The sequence below is a fragment of the Anomaloglossus baeobatrachus genome, chromosome 5 (genome assembly GCF_048569485.1).
Source record: "Anomaloglossus baeobatrachus isolate aAnoBae1 chromosome 5, aAnoBae1.hap1, whole genome shotgun sequence".
Lineage (NCBI taxonomy): Eukaryota > Metazoa > Chordata > Amphibia > Anura > Aromobatidae > Anomaloglossus > Anomaloglossus baeobatrachus.
The window spans coordinates 295,894,866-295,915,830 of record NC_134357.1 but is presented as its reverse complement, the minus strand read 5'-3'; positions in this window follow the sequence as shown (position 1 = coordinate 295,915,830).

The window sequence follows — 20,965 nt, the reverse complement described above, 5'->3', positions numbered from 1 at the left end:
GTTTGATCTGCAAGGTACTCCTTGAGCATCTGGCCAAACTTAGGATTTCTTGTGGCACTACCCCTCACCTCAGGGGCTGTGGTATGTGAGGGGCTGAGAAAACTGTCCCACATCTTAAAGACTGTTCCCCTACCTCTGGCGGATTGGACTTGTGCCCCTCTCGGCTGTACGCCTTGGTTGTCCACTGATTCCTGACCTATGCCGCTAGCGTTTTGTGAGGGGAATGCTTTGCCTACTTCCGTGACTATGGCCTTCTGGAACTGCTGCATTTTGCCTGACCTCTCCGCCTCGGGAATAAGAGACATAAAGTTCTCCTTTTAGCGTGGGTCTAACAGTGTTACCAACCAGTAATGATTGTCGGCCAAGATGTTCTTAACGCGAGGGTCACGAGACAGGCAGCTTACCATAAAGTCAGCCATGTGTGCCAGACTCTTAACAGCCATCACTTCAGTATCCTGACCAACACGATGACTGAACATGCTGTCCTCCTCCTCCTCCTCCTCATCATCTACCCTGTCCTCTGGCCAGCCACGCTGAACCGAGGATATGACTGCATGTCATATCCTCAATTTGGCCAGAGAGTTGCTCCATGTCTTCATCCTCCTCCTCGTCATAGTCCTCCACTGCACGTTGTGATGAGACGAGGCTGGGCTGTGTGTTATCACCCACACCCACTACTGTTTCTTGCTCAAACTCATCGCGCTCCGCCTGCAATGCATCATGGTTGTTTTTTGAGCAGAGACCATTTTAGAAGGCAGAGAAGCGGTATGGTGACGCTAATAATGTCGTCATCGCCGCTCACCATCTTGTTGGAGTCCTCAAAGTTTTGGCGGATGGTGCATAGGTCGGACATCCATCTCCACTCCTCAGGTGTTATGTGTGGAGTTTGACCCATTTCCCGACGGCTTAGGTGATGCAGGTACTCAACAACTGCCCTCTTCTGCTCACATATCCTGACCAACTTGTGCAGAGTTGAATTCCAACGCGTGGGGACATCACACACCAGTCTGTGTGCCGGAAGATGCAAACGGCGTCTTAAGCCGGCAAGGCCGGCTGAAGCAGTAGGTGACTTTCGAAAATGTGCAGACAGGCGGCGAACTTTTACCAGCAGATCAGACAGCTCTGAGTATGACTTTAGAAACCGCTGAACCACGAGGTTGAGCACATGGGCCACGCATGGAACATGTGTCAGCTGGCCTCGCCTCAAAGCCGCCACCAGGTTCCGGCCATTGTCACACACGACCTTTCCTGGCTTTAGGTTCAGAGTTGTGAGCCAGTGATCTGCCTTCTGTTTCAGAGCTGTCCACACCTCTTCTGCATTGTGGGGTTTGTTGTCACCTATGCAGATTAGCTTCAGCACTGCCTGTTGCCGCTTCGCCGAGGCAGTGCTGCAGTGCTTCTGTGTCGCCCTGGACAAGCCAGGGGCCACAGAGCACAACACTTAAACATAAACACCCCACACTCCCTGCAGGCATATCATAGTCAAAACACAAAATCCTTGTTGCCTTCCCCAGGGGCTGTTGTCCACACCAGGGTGTGGAGCCAGGCGGTTGGTCTCCACCCACCGAGGAGGAGGGAAAACACAGGCAGTGAGAGTTAAGCTAAGGAAGTGGAAGGAGGAAAGTAGTAGAGAGGAGAAAAGTGACAGCAAAGAGCCTGAAGTTGGTCCGGGTGTGTGGCCCGGACAGGACAGCAAGGTTGGCAGGATGTGGTGACCGTCTGCAGTGGAGGCCGATTGGAGTCTGCCGTAAGGACCGTGGACGGGTGGTGACCCGGCCGTACCGGACCGGTATACAAAGAGAAGCCAGCACCATTGGCAGAGGACTTTCGGATCCCGGCAAGGCTTGGTGTCGCCGTGAATTTGCCAAATCCGTTAGTGAAGGGGACCTCAGGGTTTCCAAACAGCCAAGTCCAGATAGAAGGCAACCGTCCAACCGTGAAGGGGAGACACCGCCACCGCCAAGGGCAACCGTCTCCCAGGGCCAGCGCCTGTGGGCAAAAGGGGCTCCTCCGGCCCATATCCAGGTCGGGGAGCGGGTTACCGTTGGGAAACCATCACTACCAACACTTAACTTAGGTGCAGGGAGAGACAGTCATCACTAACCTGCAGGGAGGAACAACCGCAGCCGTCCGAGTGACCCGTCCATCCATCCACTTGTTTTACCGTGAACTGTGTCATCATCATTGGGCTGAGTGAGTACCTCCGTGCCGTGCGGCACAGCGCTGCCCCTGCGACCCTGCACCTCATCAGGCCCCGCAACCCGCCTGTCATCCATCTCTACCCCATCACCAGGCCCCGGGACAACCAACCCCCCTACCCACGGAGGGGAGAAATAACAACAAAGCTGCTCCCTGTCACAGGCTCCAGGGATCCCCGTCCAGAGCAGCGGTGGTGTCCACACAATCACCACAACCGTGGGTGGCGTCACGGACAATATCCCCAAAACCCAAACCACCCCTTTTCACTCACGGGCGAGTAGCGCCGCTTGAGTCCCCGGGATCCGGCCATCGCTCGAGCCAACGAGCAGCAGCAGCCGTAGAGCAGCGTCAGCCGGACCCGAGCAGTGGGAGAGCGCACCGTCCCCTCCTCCGCCCGCGACACTTCCAGCTTGGGACTGGTGTGGAGGGTAAAGTGGATCAGGATGCGCAGGAGGAGGAGGAGGCTGAGGAGCATGACATTCCGGAGCTGTAGAGTGTGTGTGAAACCCTGACTGAGGTATGGCCTGCAAAACTTGGTGTGTGAAGGACGTGTTCCGTCCCTCGCTCAGACTGGGTCCCAGCTTGCACAATATTAACCCAGTGTGACGTCAACGAGATGTAGCGGCCTTGCCCACATGCACTTGTCCACGTGTCTGTGGTTAGGTGGACTTTGGCTGAAACAGCGTTGTTCAGGGCACGTGTGATGTTTTGTGACACGTGGTTATGCAATGCGGGGACGGCACACCGGGAAAAATAGTGGCGGCTGTGGACCGAGTAACGTGGGACAGCTGCCACCATCAGGTCGCGGAATGCTTCTGTCTCAACCAGCCTAAAAGGCAACATTTCCAGCGCAAGCAGTCGCGAAATGTTAGCATTTAGAACTGTGGCATGTGGGGTGTTGGCAGTGTATTTGCGCCTGCGTTCAAAGGTTTGCTGAATGGATAACTGAACGCTGCGCTGGGACAAGGACGTGCTTGATGATGGTGTTCTTTCTGCGTAGGCAACTGCAGGTGCAGGAGTGGAGGAGGCTTGTTCGCAGGCAGCATGGACAGGGGATTGGCTCGCATGCACAACCAGCGAAGACGTAGCAGTGACATCAGCAAGCACTGCTCCTGGACTCTGTTGTACTTCCCACAAAGTCGGGTGCTTGGCTGACATGTGCATGATCATGCTGGTGGTGGTCAGGCTGCTAGTTTTGGTACCCCTGCTGATGCTGGCATGGCAGGTGTTGCAAATGGCCTTTTTAGAATCATCTGGAGCCAACTTAAAAAACTGCCAGTGTCAGAGTTCCGGGTTTTCCAGTTTTCTTTTGAAAGAGCTTGCCCTTTGTTAACATGGAGTTTTCTGTTCTGTTGCCCTACTTCCTGTCCATCTGTTTAAAAGCCGCCCCTAAAGCTTAGTCCAGTGCCTGAGTATACTGCTTCCTGTGTGCTCCTGCCCTGCAGCTTTTGGTTCCTGATTGTTATTCGGATCCTCTTGGAAAACAACCGACACCGACTCTGGACTTCATCTGGTATCATCTAGCTGTGCCCGGACTCCGTTTGCCGTCTTTGGTCGGCACTTCTGCCCGGTTCCTTCCGTTTAATACCACTCTGGACTCATATCACGTACGGACATTTTTGGACTTACCTATTGCCCTTTTGTGTCCCGGCTGCTGCGCATTTAGGGCTTCTGGGGTGATTGCCAGACAGTCCCTGTATAGGGGTTCGCTCTTGGTGGTCTCCCTGGGGGAGTCCGGTGCGCGGTCCCGGGAATTCCCTTTCGCTCCGTCCCTGGAAGGTATTTCCTGTATTTATGTTCTACTGTGTTTTTGTTCCGTTTATGTACATATTTGCTGGTTGCATATTATAAACGTCTTGCACCAAGAACTCGTCTCTGGTTGTCATTGCCCTAACGCAATCGAAATCCTCAATACATACAATAGTATTACAGCCAGACTCGGGAAGACCTAACATTTGTACAGGCACCTTGTGTCGTGTTGTTCCGGGGAACAGTTGCCTGACGTCTGCCTGGGGCCACCACTCTGCTTCTTACTGCCTGTTGGGATGCTACGCCTCCCTCCCCCTGTGCACTGCTGTCCTCGCTCTGCATATCCTCCTGCCAGGTTGGGTCAGTTACTGGATCATCCACCACGTCGTCTTCCTCTTCCGCACCCTGCTCCTCCTCCTGACTTCCTGACAATTGTGTCTCATCATCGTCCACCCCTTGTTGAGACACGTTGCCAACTTCGTGAGAACGTGGCTGCTCAAATATTTGGGCATCTGTACATACAATCTCGTCATGGCCCACTTCAACAGGAGCTGGCGAGAGGCCAGAATTTGTGAATGGAAACGTGAACGAACAGCTCTTCCGAGTGTCCAAGTGTGGGATCAGTAATGTCCGTGGACGTGTACTCGGCCTGGTGGTAGGAAGGAGGATCAGGTTCTGAAATGTGCGGTGCAGTATCATGGCTACTGACACTTGACCGTGTGGAAGACAGACTGTTTGTGGTGGTGCCAATCTGACTGGAAGCATTATCCGCTATCCAACTAACAACCTGTTGACACTGGTCTTGGTTCAAGAGCGGTGTACTGCAGCGGTCCCCAAGAATTTGGGACAGGACGTGCGAGCGACTAGATGTGGCCCTTTGTTGTGGCGAAATTAGAGCTTGCACACAACCTCGGTCTCTGCCTGCACCACCATCACGTCCACTTCCTTGTTCGTTGACAACGCCCTTGCGCATTTTGCAATGCTGTGCTGATGTGTATTCACTAGACTTGTGCGTTATATCCAAGTTTTTGCAAAACTCACACAAATGCAGCGGAAAGCTGCCACCAACAGGCACACACGTGCGGTTTTTAAATGCAAGCACGGAGGCACTAAGAACCTAACAGGTCTCTATCCAGGGACAACGAGGAGCCTCCCAATTTTTGGCTGCCCTGCCTAAGGGCTATACTACAATAGACCCACTTCCTTACAATGGGCACTTCAGGTTTACAGGCCATCATGCACGTCTCTATTCAGGGACAACGTGGAGCCTCCCAATTTTTGGCTGCCCTGCCTAAGGGCTATACTACAATAGACCCACTTCCTTCCAATGGGCACTTCAGGTTTACAGGCCCTCATGCACGTCTCTATCCAGGGACAACGTGGAGCCTCCCAATTTTTGGCTGCCCTGCCTAAGGGCTATACTACAATAGACCCACTTCCTTACAATGGGCACTTCAGGTTTACAGGCCATCATGCACGTCTCTATCCAGGGACAATGTGGAGCCTCCCAATTTTTGGCTGCCCTGCCTAAGGGCTATACTACAATAGACCCACTTCCTTACAATGGGCACTTCAGGTTTACAGGCCCTCATGCACGTCTGTATGCAGGGGCATTGGTGAACCTCACAATTTTGGACTGCCCTGGCAAAGGAAAATACTACAAAGACTCACTTCCTCAAAATGGGCACATTAGACTCAAGAGGCCTTCATGTACGTCTCTTCTCAGGGACATCGGAGTGCCACACAATGTTTTCACGTAAAATCTTTCATGTATTAATCTCAAAAAGTAACATACACCAGCTCTATCTCACTATTGGGTATGTGCCCTTAACATTTCCGCCATGAAAAATCATTTTGGGGTCATTTTGGAAGGTTTTCTGGTGAGTCCGTAAAAATGGCGTAAAACGCGGACAAAATTGTTCACAGCTGTGACTTTTCAGTGATAAATGCTTCAAGGGGTCTTCCCCATGCTGTTGCCATGTCATTTGAGCACTCTTCTGAGACTTTTGTGACATTTTTAGGGTTTCTCCATGCTGCCGGGGGGTCATTTCACAAAAATACTCGGGTCTCCCATAGGATAACATTGGGCTCGTTGCTCGGGCCGAGTACACGAGTATCTTGGGAGGCTCGGCCCGAGCTTCGAGCACCCGAGCTTTTTAGTACTCGCTCATCACTAAAGATCAGGTCCGACTGCCGCCGCGCCATCCTCGTCGCTCCAGACTGGCCGAGGAGGTTGTGGTACCCGGATCTGTGGCATCTCACGGTGGGCCAACCGTGGGCACTACCAGACCGACCAGACTTGCTGTCTCAAGGGCCGTTTTTCCATCTGAATTCTGCGGCCCTCAACCTGACTGTGTGGCCATTGAGTCCTGGATCCTAGCGTCTTCAGGGTTATCTCAAGAGGTCATTGCCACTATGAGACAGGCTAGGAAACCAACGTCCGCCAAGATCTACCACAGGACGTGGAGGATATTCTTATCTTGGTGCTCTGATCAGGGTTTTTCTCCCTGGCCATTTGCCTTGCCCACTTTTCTTTCCTTAGCAACAAAAAGAGGAGATAAAAACTCCCCCAAAAATGTATTATAAAATGTAAAATATATCTTTGTACCGTGTTAGCCAGTAGAGATAAAAAAATTGTTTAAAAGAACAGAGAGTCCTCAGTGGTTGATACCTTTTAATGGCTAACTGAAAAGATGGTAATAATTGCAAGCTTTCGAGACTACTCAGGTCTCTTCATCAGGCATGGTATAACACAAAATCTGAAGAGTCACGTATTTATACACAACAGGACTTAGAATAGTGCAGTAAAAAGAAAAAAAAAAAAAAAAAAAAAAAAAAAAAAAAGGAACAAGTTATATGAAACAGAACTCTCTCTATGGCAGGGGGACAAGCTGTTCTAGCCATAAATACTGCTGCAGTTCAGTGTGAAAGTTTTATTGTCCTTTGATAAGGGTCTGGTCCAGGGCTGGGACACGCTCGGATGGTCAGAGGAGCACATCTTTTAACTGATGTAAAAAGACATGAATCCATGAGACACATTCATTCCTTCTCTGAATGTGTCAAAGGTCATCATAAGTTTGTACTCCCATAGTCTCCTGTCTCTCTGGGACTTGAAGTTTCCTTTCAATACCAGCAATTTCATGTTTTTGGGGATCAGATTCTCCTTTTTGCATTTGGATAAGAAAAATATGTCGCTGTCCAGTTGTGCGTTTTGGGGATCAGATTCTCCTTTTTGCATTTGGATAAGAAAAATATGTCGCTGTCCAGTTGTGCGTTTTTTTGGGGATCAGATTCTCCTTTTTGCATTTGGATAAGAAAAATATGTCGCTGTCCAGTTGTGCGTTTTTTTGGGGATCAGATTCTCCTTTTTGCATTTGGATAAGAAAAATATGTCGCTGTCCAGTTGTGCGTGTGACATGAAATTGCTGGTATTGAAAGGAAACTTCAAGTCCCAGAGAGACAGGAGACTATGGGAGTACAAACTTATGATGACCTTTGACACATTCAGAGAAGGAATGAATGTGTCTCATGGATTCATGTCTTTTTACATCAGTTAAAAGATGTGCTCCTCTGACCATCCGAGCGTGTCCCAGCCCTGGACCAGACCCTTATCAAAGGACAATAAAACTTTCACACTGAACTGCAGCAGTATTTATGGCTAGAACAGCTTGTCCCCCTGCCATAGAGAGAGTTCTGTTTCATATAACTTGTTCCTTTTTTTTTTTTTTTTTTTTTTTTTTTTTTTTCTTTTTACTGCACTATTCTAAGTCCTGTTGTGTATAAATACGTGACTCTTCAGATTTTGTGTTATACCATGCCTGATGAAGAGACCTGAGTAGTCTCGAAAGCTTGCAATTATTACCATCTTTTCAGTTAGCCATTAAAAGGTATCAACCACTGAGGACTCTCTGTTCTTTTAAACAATTTTTTTATAAAATGTACTCACAGCAAAAAAGGGCAACCAGTCCAGTTAGCCCAGGCCAACACATCTAATGCACAAACAGGATGCAGACAAGCCTCTCAACATGATGGACACTTCACAGGTGCAAGGTAAATTGCACACCAGTGGCGCGCATAGGGCACTGTTCACACTTGTATGCGCATGGTGTCCAGCCAGCAACCTATTACCACGCCCTTACTATTAGATTAGGCGGGTTACTCGGACACTACTCACTGCAGCACGCAAGGGACAGAAATTCCACTATGCACGGCCGTATTAAGAGGCCCGGCTGCACCCCGCATAGTCAAAGTGCAAAAAATACATATAAAATATATGTGAGGTATTAGTTTGTAAATTGGCCAATGTACGTAAGCCCACAATCCTCATCACGGATCCTCACGCTTGCGGGTCCCTACACTGATAAATATCAAAAATAGCAACAAAAAGAGGAGATAAAAACTCCCCCAAAAATGTATTATAAAATGTACTCACAGCAAAAAAGGGCAACCAGTCCAGTTAGCCCAGGCCAACACATCTAATGCACAAACAGGATGCAGACAAGCCTCTCTTTATCAGTGTAGGGACCCGCAAACGTGAGGATCCGTGATGAGGATTGTGGGCTTACGTACATTGGCCAATTTACAAACTAATACCTCACATATATTTTATATGTATTTTTTGCACTTTGACTATGCGGGGTGCAGCCGGGCCTCTTAATACGGCCGTGCATAGTGGAATTTCTGTCCCTTGCGTGCTGCAGTGAGTAGTGTCCGAGTAACCCGCCTAATCTAATAGTAAGGGCGTGGTAATAGGTTGCTGGCTGGACACCATGCGCATACAAGTGTGAACAGTGCCCTATGCGCGCCACTGGTGTGCAATTTACCTTGCACCTGTGAAGTGTCCATCATGTTGAGAGGCTTGTCTGCATCCTGTTTGTGCATTAGATGTGTTGGCCTGGGCTAACTGGACTGGTTGCCCTTTTTTGCTGTGAGTACATTTTATAATCCATTTTTGGGGGAGTTTTTATCTCCTCTTTTTGTTGCTATTTTTGATATTTATCAGTGTAGGGACCCGCAAGCGTGAGGATCCGTGATGAGGATTGTGGGCTTACGTACATTGGCCAATTTACAAACTAATACCTCACATATATTTTATATGTATTTTTTGCACTTTGACTATGCGGGGTGCAGCCGGGCCTCTTAATACGGCCGTGCATAGTGGAATTTCTGTCCCTTGCGTGCTGCAGTGAGTAGTGTCCGAGTAACCCGCCTAATCTAATAGTAAGGGCGTGGTAATAGGTTGCTGGCTGGACACCATGCGCATACAAGTGTGAACAGTGCCCTATGCGCGCCACTGGTGTGCAATTTACCTTGCACCTGTGAAGTGTCCATCATGTTGAGAGGCTTGTCTGCATCCTGTTTGTGCATTAGATGTGTTGGCCTGGGCTAACTGGACTGGTTGCCCTTTTTTGCTGTGAGTACACTTTTCTTTCCTTCCTTCAATCCGGATTGGAAAAAGGTTTGTCGCTCGGCTCCCTTAAGGGACAAGTCTCAGCGCTCTCTGTGTTTTTTCAGAAGCGCCTAGCCAGACTTCCACAGGTACGCACGTTCCTGCAGGAGGTTTGTCACATAGTCCCTCCTTACAAGCGGCCGTTAGAACCCTGGGATCTGAACAGGGTGCTGATGGCTCTTCAGAAACCACCTTTCGAGCCAATGAAGGATATTTCTCTCTCACGCCTTTCGCAGAAAGTGGTCTTCCTAGTAGCAGTCACATCACTTCGGAGAGTGTCTGAGCTAGCAGCGCTGTCATGCAAAGCCCCTTTCCTGGTGTTTCACCAGGACAAGGTGGTTCTGCGTCCGGTTCCGGAATTTCTCCCTAAGGTGGTATCCCCCTTTCATCTCAATCAGGATATCTCCTTACCCTCTTTTTGTCCTCATCCAGTTCACCAATGTGAAAGGGATTTGCACTTGTTAGATCTGGTGAGAGCACTCAGACTCTACATTTCTCGTACGGCGCCCCTGCGCCGCTCGGATGCACTCTTTGTCCTTGTCGCTGGCCAGCGTAAAGGGTCACAGGCTTCCAAATCAACCCTGGCTCGGTGGATCAAGGAACCAATTCTCGAAGCTTACCGATCCTCTGGGCTTCCGGTTCCCTCAGGGCTGAAGGCCCATTCTACCAGAGCCGTGGGTGCGTCCTGGGCTTTGCGGCACCAGGCTACGGCTCAGCAGGTGTGTCAGGCAGCTACCTGGTCGAGCCTGCACACTTTCACGAAACACTATCAGGTGCATGCCTATGCTTCGGCAGATGCCAGCCTAGGTAGGCGAGTCCTTCAGGCGGCAGTTGCCCACCTGTAGGAAGGGGCCGTTTTACGGCTCTATTACGAGGTTTTATTTTACCCACCCAGGGACTGCTTTTGGACGTCCCAATTGTCTGGGTCTCCCAATGGAGCGACAAAGAAGAAGGGAATTTTGTTTACTTACCGTAAATTCCTTTTCTTCTAGCTCCAATTGGGAGACCCAGCACCCGCCCCTGTTTCCTTCGGGCTGTTGTTATTTGTGTACACATGTTGCTCATGTTGAATGGTTTCAGTTCTCCGAAATTCCTTCGGATTGAATTTACTTTAAACCAATTTATAAGTTTTCCTCCTTCTTGCTTTTGCACCAAAACTGAGGAGCCCGTGATGCACGGGGGGTGTATAGGCAGAAGGGGAGGGGCTTTACACTTTTAAGTGTAATACTTTGTGTGGCCTCCGGAGGCAGAAGCTATACACCCAATTGTCTGGGTCTCCCAATTGGAGCTAGAAGAAAAGGAATTTACGGTAAGTAAACAAAATTCCCTTCTTTTTCATTTTTATTTTGGAAAAGCATCACCCACAAATCCCAGAAGATACATGTATGCATTTGTGGAGTCAGGTTTTCCTAATACTTATAACAGCATAAAAGTATACATTTAATAAAATACTGGGCAATATCATTTGGGCACCCGGCACCCCTATGATCAGTTGTTACAGGCTTCAGCAGTGGGTGAATGTACTGTTTAGTGCCATTGCTGAGAACTTCAGCTCAGCTCCTCATCACTACCAAATACCCAAGTAGTAGACAACTCCATCAAACACCGAGGAAATAACAACACAGGCATGGAAATTCCTACGAGCGTGAGAAATTCCGTACCTGTTGCTGACCGGGAATAACCTTTGCAGTCTCGTTTTATGAACGTTCTCAGAATTAGGCTTCATAGTTCACGTGAGGTCAGTGTCAGACCCGGAATTTCTCACACTTGTGAGAAATTCTGTATCTTCTGCTGATCGGCTTACCGGGTTAGTAATGGGGGAGTCTGATAGATGTCTCTCTATTACTAAACCCTTGGCTTGATGCAAGCTGTCAATTCACAGGTGACATCAACCCCAAAAGTGTTACAACGATTGCCACTGCACCAGTGCAATTGGGAAGAGCCAGGATGTGCCACCTCTATCCCTTCTCCAGCAGCTTGCCCTACACCAAATGCAGATAAGAGCAGTATTATTATAGAATAGAATCAATTTTTTTTACGTAGCAGCCGCAAGGTATATAAGGCTAGAATCCCTGCCTACATGCCTCTAATACACTATCCCTTCTCCAGCAGCTAGCCCTACACTAATTGCATGTAAGGGTAGTATTATTAGAGAATAGAATCTATTTGAATAAGCCCCTAAAAGGACTGTTGGTTTAATGTTGCACTAGGAGATACTTTGACGCTATAACACACTCTCTTTTTCAGCAGATACTCTGCCTACACTATTTCCGGGTACAGTGTGACGCAATACGTCTGGCCTATCCCAGTAATGCCAGTAAGCAACATGGCTACGGCATTGCCATGATTGGTAGGCAATCCTAGAAAATAAAAATCAGCTGCAAAACTTCCCGGGCTTGGACTCAAGCATGGCGCCCGAGTACGAAGATACTCGATCGAGTACGGAGCAAAGCCGAGCACGTTCGCTCATCACTAGTCATAATGTATAATTTCAAGCCTTCTATTCTTACCATAGATAGTCAGCAATAGACTATAGTTATATAAATGTATACATACCGTAGCAACCAAAAGTTTAGCATTATTTTTAAAGTGTTATTACTTCTGTCTGGTTGTTGTGATGCCATTTTCCTGGTGATTTATTGAAAGTTCATGAAGTGGTCATCATGGAAGACCTTCATTTTAATCAAAATGCTTTTGAATATAGGAATGGTCATTTCATTAAACAAACCTGCCTGCCAAAAGTTTTGCATACACTATTTATTGATCACAACATATAGAGTAATTCATTGTTTACAATGCCATAACTTAGTTTGTTGGAGCATAACCTCTTGCTTTAATTGCGGCACCACTCCGACGGGGCATTGAAGCCGGTAGGGTATTCAAGACATCTTGAGGAATCTTGCTCCATTCCATTTGCAAATCTGCAAACAATTCATCTTTATTGCTATGAATATGGGTCCCAACTCCTCGCCCTAACTAATCCCAAAGATGTTCTATAGGATGTACATCAGGGGATTGGCTTGGCCATTGCAACAGGCGAACAGATGCAGAAAGCAGACCCAAACCATGACATTGCAACCACCATGTTTCACTGTAGGTGTTTGGTACCTAAAATCATTATGTTTTCCAATTTGGCGGTATCAGTTTAGGACTGGGCTGAACAGGGCAGATCAAAGTAATGTAGTGCGCCTGCGCAGGACCTCAATTCTGGCGCGTTTGCATGACGTAGGATGTGTCATGCACGCCGACTTCAGAAGAAGGAGGATAAAGATGGCCGAAAGAGAAGCCACCCATTTGACCCGTCTGTATCGTACCGACCTTTTAGGTAAGTATTATAAAGTCATTTTTACGTTCTACACAGCAGCCTGGGCTCTTATATACAACATGTTAGAATGCTGTATATACAGTGCTGGCCAAAAGTATTGGCACCCCTGCAATTCTGTCAGATAATACTCAGTTTCTTCTTGAAAATGATTGAAATCACAAATTCTTTGGTATTCTCTTCATTTATTTTGCTTGCAATGAAAAACACAAAAGAGAATGAAACAAAAATCAAATCATTGATCATTTCACACAAAACTCCAAAAATGGTCCAGACAAAAGTATTGTCACCCTTAGCCTAATACGTGGTTGCACAACCTGTAGCCAAAATAACTGCGAACAACCGCTTCCGGTAACCACCAATGAGTTTCCTACAATGCTCTGCTGGAATTTTAGACCATTCTTCTTTGGCAAACTGCTCCAGGTCCCTGAGATTTGAAGGGTGCCTTCTCCAAACTGCCATTTTGAGATCTCTCTACAGGGGTTCTATGGGATTCAGGTCTGGACTCATTGCTGGCCACTTTAGTAGTCTCCAGTGCTTTCTATCAAACCATTTTCTAGTGCTTTTTGAAGTGTGTTTTGGATCATTGTCCTGCTGGAAGACCCATGACCTCTGAGGAAGACCCAGCTTTCTCACACTGGGCCCTACATTATGCTGCAAAATTTGCTGGTAGTCTTCAGACTTCATAATGCCATGCACACGGTCAAGCAGTCCAGTGCCAGAGGCAGCAAAGCAACCCCAAAACATCAGGGATCATCCGCCATGTTTGACTCTAGGGACCGTGTTCTTTTCCTTGAATGCCTCTTTTTTTTTTCTTGTAAACGCTATGTTGATGGCTTTTCCCAAAAAGCTCTACTTTTGTCTCATCTGACCAGAGAACATTCTTCCAAACCGTTTTAAGCTTTCTCAGGTAAGTTTTGGCAAACTCCAGCCTGGCTTTTTTATGTCTCGGGGTAAGAAGTGGGGTCTTCCTGGGTATCTTACCATACAGTCCCTTTTCATTCAGACGCCGACGGATAGTACGGGTTGACACTGTTGTACCCTCGGACTGCAGGGCAGCTTGAACTTGTTTGGATGTTAGTCGAGGTTCTTTATCCACCATCCACACAATCTTGTGTTGAAATCGCTCGTCAATTTTTCTTTTCCTTCCACATCTTGGGAGGTTAGCCACAGTGCCATGGGCTTTAAACTTCTTGATGACACTGCGCACCGTAGACACAGGAACTTTCAGGTCTTTGGAGATGGACTTGTAGCCTTGAGATTGCTCATGCTTCCTCACAATTTGGATTCTCAAGTCCTCAGGCAGTTCTTTGGTCTTCTTTCTTTTCTCCATGCTCAATGTGGTACACACAAGGACACAGGACAGAGGTTGAGTCAACTGTAATCCATGTCAACTGGCTGCAAGTGTGATTTAGTTATTACCAACACCTGTTAGGTGCCACAGGTAAGTTACAGGTGCTGTTAATAACACAAATTAGAGAAGCATCATATGATTTTTCAAACCGTGCCAATACTTTTGTCCACCCCCTTTTTTATGTTTGGTGTGGAATTATATCCAATTTGGCTTTATGACAATTTTTTTTTTTTTTTTATTTCATTGAAGACAAATTAAATGAAGATAATAATACCAAAGAATTTGTGATTGCAATCATTTTCAAGAAGAAACTGAGTATTATCTGACAGAATTGCAGGAGTGCCAATACTTTTGGCCAGCACTGTAAGAGCTAAGTGGTGGTGGCCGCAGCTTATAGTCACAAAATGTGGTGACAGTTTCAGGGGAAGAAGGTAACAAAGAACCAAACTGGCACTGGAACGAAGGGGACCTGGAGGTGAAACCAGTCGGCCTTAGGCAACCAGGTATTACCAGCCAGCCGTGAGTAAAACCAGTTGCACTGAACTTTGGTGTGGACTCCCTTCTTCTAGCACCCGTCACAACATTTATCCACTGGGGCCAGGCCCTGCTTCCGGAGGGCCTACCATCCAAGCTGCAAATAACACCAGCCCCAGTAGTGACATTCTGCAGTGGCGGCTCCATACCTCTAGCCGCAAGTGGCGTCACATATGAACGCTAACCCAAATCCCCTGTAAATACACCCCATTACAAAAAGGGCCCAGGGCACAGAACCGGGCAGCGGCCACCACCGTGACATCCCCCAAGAGAGACATTGCCCGGGACCAAGTACCCCTACCTCTGGGTGCTACAACCTTTTTTTCCTGGTGTCACGAACAGGATTGAACTGGACCCGGCTGAACCGGGTGACGTGTGCCTTAAAGATTGTACTTTATGGACTGTATTTTATTGTTTGCAAAACTGCCGCCATTTTGCTGTGAAAAATAACTGCGCCACAGCAGGCTAAAAGGGCGCGAAAAAGAAAGCCCTGCCCCCTGGGAGTATCCGGAATGTAAAACGAAACTGGAAGCAGGGAGCCCGGAGGCTCTGCACCAGAATGCCTCCAGGACTGCATCCAGCAACATGTCTGCTCCAAGGAATAGTGCCAGCGCACCAGGTCACCCAGGGACCTGGACCACGGAGAGGCTAGAGGCGGAGGTCCAGCGAGTCGAGGAGTGGAAGGCAGAGATGGAGGTGGTGGCAGCCATGCGGGCTCAAGAAAGTGGAGCGCTGCTTGACCAACGCAGCTACCGGGATCTGTCCTCGACCAGACTGTGTCACCGCCAGAGCCAGACAGACAGACCAGAAGCAGTCGCATCACATTCTTCGCTGGAGAAGGACAAAGTGTTGCCAGCTTCCCCTGCCACTGGAGAAGGAGCAAGCACCATCTACACCAGTGGTGATCGCCCAGCCTACCGTGTCATCAGGAGCTGCGAAGGAGGTCACCGCAGGCGGTGACGACCATCCCCAGGTACTGTGCCCAGTCGCTGTCGGGGCTCCGGCAGCGAGCTTCTATGATCCAGGTAGTGGAAAAGCAGCGGTCGTCACCTGGGAATGGGCCCGTGTCGAGGAGGACACCCGTGAAGGTTGCCAGGCTATTATCACCCAGTTGGCCTGGGAGCAGGAGCGGGAACGGCGGGAGGTGCGGAGGGTGCAGGCCAAGGCCAGAGACTTCCAGGAGAAGCAGCGCCTGCAGCTTGCCACCTACCACGCCCAGGGCCTGATGTACCAGGGTGTTGTGGAGCGGTTCAGCCTAAAAAGGGGATGGGGTTTCATCGCGGAACCCGGCCTGAAGGAGGGAGTCTTCATCTCCTGCCTGGATGTGAGACCCCATCTCCCCAAAGGACACCCTGACCGGGATCTGCATGTGGATGACAAAGTGGCCTACACCCGGTACTATGGAGAGCGGGGCTGATATGCCCTTGATGTGGAGGTCCTTGCAGAAAAGCCAGGCCCCGCTCCCACTTCAGCACTCACCGCAGCACCAGTCCCTCAGCTGCCACCAGGAGGCCAAGTGAACCAGATGGCCCCTTTCTAACCCCCTGGTAGCCATCACCTGCTATGCTACCAATTTCTTACTGTTGACTGTTCCAGTTAATGTTGTATGCTGAAAAGTGTAAAATTGTAAATGTTGATTTAAACTGCCTTTTTGAATTTTTGAAAAATGGACAATTGAAAGAAAGTTACCAGTTTTCATGTTTTTGATAACAATGGACCCAGGCTGCAGGACTGGCAGCAGCCAACACAAACTTGTGTGATTGTAAATAGTTGCACCAGGAGTGCACCACCAGAGTACACCCAACCAATGGACACCGCCACCAGGAGAGGTCGGATGCAGGAAAGGTCTGCGGCAGAGGTGGCTGAGACCTGGTCACCAGTGCAACCGGTGACCTGCCTCCTGACAGGATTCTGGGACCAGGACCTTGGGGTGTTGGGTTTGGGGAGGGGAACTCCAGGTTTTGAAACATTAAAGACGGAACCTCCCCTGCGTGAGAAGACCTGTTGATGTTTACTTGTTAATAATAAAAAGTGTAAACAGTTTCACTTGCAGCCTGAGGACGTGCTGGAATTAACCAACGGGGAATGTTGCGCCCCTGAAGGCCTCAGGGTGCTTAAAGGTTCTGCATCACCACAAGGATGCAGGATCTACCCCCTTAGGGACCCGGAGATCCAGTGCCGGTAACACCAAAACCCAGGTAATCCCAGTTTTCCCCAACAATTCCCCCATACAATGGTACTTGGCTAGGGTCGGACCAATGGATGGCCGCCTAGAGGTGGAGCCAGTCCAGTCCACTAGTTGACCAGGTGGGAGGGGCAGACTATGGAGAGTAGTCAGTACAATGTAGAGTGAGAATATGGACGTGAGGAGACGGTCTGACTCGGGTTAACCATGACCTGGTACCCAGGAGAAGTGGTTGACGGTGGAGTACTCCCGAAACTATGCACCAACGTAGAGATTTGCCTTGATGTTGGCAGGGGCGGCTCAAATTATTAATCAATCATTTCATAAAAATCTCAATTTGCATTATAGTACAGTTGGAATAATTGTGAATTTACAGTAAAACATTTTTTTTTTTTTGCATGCCATTCTCAGGCAGTGCTGGCTCCCCCCCTCTTTTTTGTTGTACTTTGGTTTGGTGGCTGACCCCCGCCATGCCGTGCATGCCTGACTTTGGTTTGCATATTCCTTCTGTTTTTATCTACATATATTATATATATATATAATTTGGTGTCTGTTCACACAGCTACCACGCCCTTTTCCACAGGCATTGTTATTTAAGCACCATATGCTTGAGCCTGTTCTGCCTTCATTTATGGCTGCTGGGTGGGCACTGTGAGGACTAGTTCGGACATTATCCCAGTGTGTGCGGCACAGAGCTGCACGTGCTGGGACGTGGACTGCCTTTATTCGCAGTTTAGCCTGTCTTTGCAGCATGGGAGCGGTTCTGACATGTTTCAGATATATGTGTGCTTTAATAAGGTTCTGCTTTTAATTTAATTAGTTAGCCATATGGCACATTGAAAATTTAAATATAACGTAGGACCGCCCTATAGAGATTTGCCTTGACGTTGGCAGGGTCGGCTCAAATTATTGATCAATCATTTGCTAAAAATCTCAATTTGCAGTATAGTACAGTTAGAATAATTGTGAATTTACACTAAAAAAAAATTTTTTTTTTGCATGCCATTCTCAGGCAGTGCTGGCTCCCCCCCTCTTTGTTGTGGAGAGTAGTCAGTACAGTGTAGAGTGAGAAGATGGACGTGAGGAGACGGTCTGACGCGGGTTAACGGTGACCTGGTACCCAGGAGAAGTGGTTGACGGTGGAGTACTCCCAGAACTACGCACCGACGGGGTACAGGACCCTAGGACAGGAAAGAGCTCCAAGCCGGCCTGTTAACACCTGCACAGCAAGGGGATCCCATCAAGGACCTTGCTGACCCAAAGAGTCCGAAGACTCAGTAGCAATGGGAGAGCCGGGGACAGGACCGTAGACTCCATCCTCACGCTACCGTCAGGCGAACAGAAGTGGAAAAACCACCAGACGGGGACCCCCAGTTGCTCTACGCCACGGGGACCCATTTACCAGAGACAGGTGCAGGGGAAGAAGGTACCAGAGAACCAAACTGGCACTGGAATGAAGGGGACCTGGAAGTGAAACCAGCTGGCCTCGGGCAACCAGTTATTACTAGCCAGCCGTGAGTATAACCAGTTGCACTGAACTTTGGTGTGGACTCCGTTCACCCGTCACGACACTTATCCACTGGGGCCCAGCCCTGCTTGCGGAGGGCCTACCATCCAAGCTGCAAATAACACCAGCCACCACCACCAGTGACATTCTGCAGTGGCGGCTCCATACCTCCAGTCGCAACACCGCAAGTGGCGTCACATATGAAATCTAAAAAGGGTCCAGGGCACGGAAACGGGTAGCAGCCACCACTGTGACATCCCACAAGAGAGACATTGCCCGGGACCGAGTACCCCACATCCCTGGGTGCTACATATTTACATTAAACCAATGAGAAAAAAAAAACAAACAATGAAAAAAAAATGCAAAACCGCCGTATGTGAACATAGCTTAACAAATACTAAGGAACAAAAACTCAAATACTGAACGTGTGCACAAGGCCTTACAACTAATGAGGGATGTGCAATACAGGGTAATATTGTGGTACCGTGTTAGCCAGAAAAATCAATTGAAATACTATGTCCCAAGAATGACAAAAGTGATACCTTTACAGGCTAACCAGAAAAATTATATTAGCAAGCTTTCAGAGCACAAAGGCTCCTTCTTCAGGCATATTACAAATTAATATGCCTGAAGAAGGAGCCTTTGTGCTCTGAAAGCTTGCTAATATAATTTTTCCAAACCAAATCACAGCATAGTCTATGGGAATTTGGGTTTCTTGTCCGCACTATGCTGTTCAAAATGCTGCCTTTTTGTGGCAGAAATTTGGGCAAAAACTCTGCTTTTCAGTTCAAAACACAAAGAGTTTTTGCCCAAATTTCTGCCACAAAAAGGCAGCATTTTGAACAGCATAGTGCGGACAAGAAACCCAAATTCCCATAGACTTTGCTTGAAAAGCAGAACACATCCATTTTGGCATTAAACGCTGCAGTTGAAAAAGCAGCAAAACAGGTAAAAAGCAAAGTGCGTTCAGGCAAATTACAAATGAATTACTGAGACCAAATCACAACATTTACTGTAAATGAATTTTACAACAGGACATGGGAAAGATGATGCCTCCTAAAGATAAGCCAAGGAAATCAAATTAAGTTTTTTCTTAGAAATGCAGATGAGTTGGAAGAGGTCTGTTCAGATCACTTCTGAGGTTCTTCTGCTGGAGGTGTGAAGTGTGTCCATGTAGTGAGTCATAAAACCAGGTGTTAGGGTGGTGTCACACACCGCGACGACGACAACGACGTCGCTGCTACGTCACCATTTTCTGTGACGTTGCAGCGACGTCCCGTCGCTGTGTGTGACATCCAGCAACGAGCTGGCCCCTGCTGTGAGGTCGCCGGTCGTTGCTGAATGTCCTGGGCCATTTTTTGGTCGTTGCTCTCCCGCTGTGAAGCACACATCGCTGTGTGTGACAGCGAGAGAGCGACGAAATGATGTGAGCAGGAGCCGGCGTCCGGCAGCTGCGGTAAGCTGTAACCACGGTAAACATCGGGTAACCAAGGGAAGACCTTTCCCTGGTTACCCTATATTTACCTTTGTTACCAGCGTCCGCCGCTCTCGCTGCCAGCGCCGGCTCCTGCTCTGTGCACATGTAGCTGCAGTACACATCAGGTAATTAACCCGATGTGTACTGTAGCTAGGAGAGCAGGGAGCCAGCGCTAAGCGATGTGCGCGGCTCCCTGCTCTCTGCACATGTAACTGCAGTACACATTGGGTAATTAACCCGATGTGTACTGTAGCTAGGAGAGCAGGGAGCCAGCGCTAAGCAGTGTGCGCGGCTCCCTGCTCTGTGCACATGTAGCTGCAGTACACATCAGGTAATTAACCCGATGTGTACTGTAGCTAGGAGTGCAGCGAGCCAGCGCTAAGCAGTGTGCGCAGCTCCCTGCTCTCTGCACATGCAGCACAGCGACGCGTGTCGTTATGATCGCTGCTGCTTCTGCTGTGTTTGACAGCTAAGCAGCGATCATAACAGCAACTTACAAGGTCGCTGTTGTGTCACAGAAAATGGTGACGTAACAGCGACGTCGTTGTCACTATGTGTGAACCCAGCTTTAAATTGAGTCCTTTTGTTAAGGATCCAAACATCCTTATCAGTTTAAATTCCCAATTTTTTCTCTCTCTGTCATCTTTAAAATGACCTTTCAGTATTAGTACTTTTATTTAAGGTATAAAAAGAAATGCACAAAAATTTCTCCAGGAGAGTTGAAGGTAAAAACGATTCCTTTATTGAATATTAAAAGTTTCTTTCCATCAATATAAAACGACATACAGAGGCATAAGGGACAGAGGAGCTTTTTCCTACGCGTTTTGACCTGCATAGGTCTTAGTCATGGAATTTATTTAAGGTATCACTACTAAAATACTTTTCTCATTCTTGGGACATAGTATTTAAATTAAATAATGAGGGAAAAACTCACCAAATACTCACATGGCCTTATTGTAGTAGTGAAATATATATGGGGTATGGGATTGGTGTGGACTGAAACTACATGGGGCAGATGTCCCTGGCCTCCACACTGTGTCTGCCCTTCCATCCTGCTTGTATCATATGTTTATATCCACTACATACATCATGATACATGCAGAATATCCTGATGGAGGAGCACACACTGTATGTGGAGTCAGACTTGGAAATATCAAAGATGGAGGGAGGGCCAGTGGTGGTTCGCAGT